The 4372-nt window shown below is 41.2% G+C and overlaps 1 protein-coding gene across 1 annotated transcript in view; it reads right to left on the bottom strand.

Annotated features, from left to right (window-relative positions):
• kif17 (kinesin family member 17) overlaps positions 1 to 4372 on the bottom strand; it is a 76741-nt gene that overhangs the window by 56635 nt on the left and 15734 nt on the right.

The raw sequence follows: 4372 nt of genomic DNA, 5'->3' as shown, positions 1-4372 counted from the left end.
ACCGCCGTGTTGTTTACCACTCCTGTAAAACTGATTTATAAGCTGTCGTTATTTTCATTTTTGCCAATTAATGTAAATGTGTGATGTGTTAAACTTGATTCTGTTAATAAATGACCCACTGTCGTGGTGAGTCAAAGATAATTAACGTCTCACGTCCACATTTTATTACATTCAATGCACGTACATTATACAGTCCAGAAAAATGAAAGAATCCGTTTTAACGGTATGAATATATCTCATCCGTATGTTCTACTACAACTGGTGGCCCGTTACGTGTTCATAAATGGACTGTGTATTCGTGTAAAATTGATATTTCATGTTGGCATGAAGGAAAAAGTGCAGATTTTGCTGTGAAACGGTGCTGAGCTGGATGCTTAGAGAAAACACTGCATGTTTGCAGCTGAGATGCTTTGAAGCTGATATTGTGAGTCATTGAGTCTTTATGAAAGCTGAAATTGTACGTCTGTTATATGTAACTAAAGCTGGGTTTGTGTGGAAACGCTTTATTCTGTTAAACTGTGGTCCAGACGTGACTCTGGTCCGGCTTGTTTTGACAAGTTCGAACGAGTTTGTTTTAAATGGTTTAAAAGACGTTTTGCCACGGAACGCCGCCTCCGTTAAAGCTCAGAGTTGATTCATTACATTTTTAACAGAAAATGGTGCATTTTGACAGTTTAAAAGACGAAAAGTTGACGGACTTATTTCAGGCTAAGACTAACATGCTAGTTGGAAAAACGATGCAGGATTGGTTGAATTCAGCTGCTGTGGAGCGCTCTGATTTGCTGAGAAGTGAGTGACGTGGCTGCGTCACTTCCTCTGACGTGCCTACGTCATTTCCTCTCACCCCGTTGTTGCTCTGTCATTGGTAGATTCAGTCATGTGACCCAGAAATGAAAACTCGTTTTCATAGGGATTTTCAATCTGTTTTTAAAGCTGGAAAACGCTTTAAAGCTGCATTCTGATCCGCTGCTACGTTCTTCGAAGCCTAATTGCTAAAATTTTGCCATTTTTGAGTTTGAAATCCGTCACTAAATGGTGTTTTCAGACCACGCTAGCCGATGCTAATTTTAAGCTAACAGCTAACGACCGGATGTCACCGGATGCCACAGGAAGTCATAGCGACTCCTACTGGACAACACTAACAGTGTCTGAGTTAAAATAAATAGGGTTATACTCCCCTCTCCTGTGGAAACTTGATATCACAAGTTTCACTTCGATTTAGGTGACTTTGAGTGAAATTAGACGTGCTTAGACGCATTTGATGAGTTAATAAACGTATTTCAAGCTGAATTTTTACTGTTATCTTACATTTAAAAAGTGAAAGGTATTTATGCAGAAAGGCATTTACCAAAAAACTTTTATTCACTGGTAATCCCTCATGAGAAGGTACAAAATAAAAGTTAGAAACTTTTTTAAAAAAAAATACAGATACAGATATTCACAGAGATAAAAGTTTACTCATTTGCTGGAAAGATAATACACGTCTAATAACTAAATCACTAAATAAGAGTAAATATCAGAAAAAGAGACTTTTTCTGATTTTATTTTAACACCTAAAACATTAAATTCTCCTATTTAATCTTTAAATAGAAGAAAATGGCAGAAGAAGAAGGAGAGGTTAACCCTTTCAACTCGCAACCACATGATAATATCATTTTGGGGGCTTTACATATTTTAACTAATTCAATTATTGGTAAGCAATTAGAGCAATTAGAACAACTTGATGAACTTCAAAGAGAGGAAGAGCTGAGAAGTCTGGCAGAAGGAGCCACAGTATCAGAGAGTAAAAAGTCTAGCCAGGAACGGTTAGCAAAAATCTCTCTGCTTCTTAAAGCGGAATTGGATGAACAGTTTGAACGCAATGTCATGCTGTCTAGAACACATGAGAAGGAGCTCTCAGATATTCGGGAGTCATTACAAGCTCAATCTTATGACAAGATTAGGGATAAAGACCATGAGTACCAAGCTGTGTGTTCAGACAATGAACAGCTACAACAAGAGTTGCAGCTCGCAAAAATTGAGCTGGAAAAACGCAGAGTGGATAAAGAGGTATTTTTGGAAAAATATATGCATTTACAAGGTGAATTTCAAACATCACAGGAACGCTTAAAAGCATGTGAGCAGAAACTAAGAGCGGCAACAAATAAAAGTAATGACGAGGTGCAAGGTTGTCTGGAATCCAGAGAAGACCGTGAACAGAGTCCGGATCATCAACCAAAACCTCCAAAAATCTATTACACACCTCGTGCTTTTAAGCCCATCCAAACACCTACACATATGGGTAGAGAAACCCCCCCACTACCAACCACGCAAGTGAGACCGTTGATACTTTCTCCTTCAATGGATGATTTGCAAAAAAATCTCAAAATATGTACAACGCTTTGTACCTGGACCGATGGGTTCATCCGGAACAAAAGCGTACCTCAGAGATCTTGAGTTCAGATTGAGATCTTATCCTAATGCTACGGTTGAAGATAAGATCAGTCTGATGAGGCTCACTTCAGACAGAGAGGTGTTCACCTTCATCGAGCGTCTACCTGATGCAACGAGAAAGGATTACAACCTTCTGTGTGAAGCTTTGATCAGAGAGTACGACTCCTGCACGGGACCTGCTGGTTTCCCAGCCGCAGACAAGGTCACGCAGGGCAAAACTGAACATCCAAAAGTTTATTACAAAAGAATCTTCCAAGCTTATTTCGGTAACAGAAATGAAACCGGGATGGAAGAAGAAGAAGGTTTTAAATTTGTTTTCAGCAAAAATCTCCACACTGATTTTAAAACATCAGTGCAAATGATGGCAAATTTCAGAGAAAAATCCATCAGTGAGATTAAACAGTGTGCTGTGAATGTGTTCGAGGCATGTTCTCATGCTAAGACGCCCATAGAAGTGTTTCCTGGTGTAAAGGTTAAACCCCACTCCCTAGAACTGGAAGGAAGGCGTGCGTCACCACCTCCTCCTAAAAAAGGCGAGAAAAAGCAGTATTCTCAAACTAAAAAACCACGTAATGAAGGTGCACGCTGGGACAAAAAGGCTCCTCTTTCAGAGGATGAACGTGATTATCGTAAATGGGATATGCGTAGGACGCAAAGATATGGGATCCAAGAGGACCCATATTATCAAGGGAAATCCGAAGAGGAACCCCCAAAAGACGTACCTAACCCTCCCCCACCTCGGACGAAACGGACCGAGGCGATAAAATCACAAAGGTCCCAGGAACAAGGCCCTACACCTCTGAGCTCGGAAGAGACAGAGAAAATACAAAGGTTTTTAGACACTTTGATACACGCTGAAATGGGAATCCAACCAGGAGCACTATGTAGTGATGCGATCGCTACTAAATGTGAATGCGCGAATGACAACATTACAGATGTCGGTGAAACACACCAAGACATCGCTGTCGTTGCCTCCAAGAACCCCTCATCGGACGAAGGGGGGGTAAACTCACACACAAACGATGATGAGTCATTGCAAACTGAAAACTCAGAACCTGACTTTCATGATTTTGAACTAGGCATTCCAGTTCTGGGAGGACTCTCAGATAATCTGGTACCGAGTCAAGAAACTGGGCCAGTATGGTTAACAAAACCAACACAGCCCACAGCTCTTTTCTCAACCAATGACGTCGACCAAGGGCCTCAAACCTATGGTGTCTTACCCATAGACAGGTCCGACGACTCAGAAAAGGATTCGTTGGAGCTCCCCAAGGAGCAAGAACCCTTAACAGTCTCATCACAGATTGAACAGGTGGTCGCTCAAGCCGACACTCTGACATCTGATGAAGAAAGAGACAAACTTCGCCAAGTTCTTTTAAAATATGAGAAGTCATTTTCACCTGACCCAGACATCACCCAACTTCAAAAGTTGGATGATCCTGCAATTAACTCGATGATGCTATATCTGACTGACCCAGACAAATACACCCCATCGAAAGGTAAACTGGATTTCAATCCAGACCTAAAAGTCCTCTTTCAGTTGCGCAAACAGTTAAAACTACTCAAGGACAGCCTAACTTTAGCTCATGGAGCGACGTCCTCACCCGTGTTCGCGGTCTCCCATGACCGAAGGGGGGTGACGCCAGTTAGGATAATGCTACCAGACGCGATAACGTGAGCAAATCTGACATTCAGAGTGAGTGGCGCACCGAAACGTCGTTTTCTAGTTGCTTAATCACTGCTTTTGTCAATGTTGAAACGTTGTTTTACTGGTTGCTTAGTCACTGTTTTTGTCGATGTTGAGACATCGTTTAATTGGTTTTTGGTATTGTTTCTGAACACCCCAAGCAAGAATGAATTTTGTTGTGTAGTTAAGTTAGAGACTAAGAGGCCTTTAACCATGCCAACATGCAGTTCATTCGTTAAATTGCAATCTTTG

The sequence above is a fragment of the Nematolebias whitei genome, chromosome 7, assembly GCF_014905685.2.
Source record: "Nematolebias whitei isolate Nwh7 chromosome 7, NemWhi1, whole genome shotgun sequence".
Lineage (NCBI taxonomy): Eukaryota > Metazoa > Chordata > Actinopteri > Cyprinodontiformes > Rivulidae > Nematolebias > Nematolebias whitei.
Note: the sequence above shows the minus strand (reverse complement) of the source record. Positions and strands in the feature narration are given on the sequence as shown.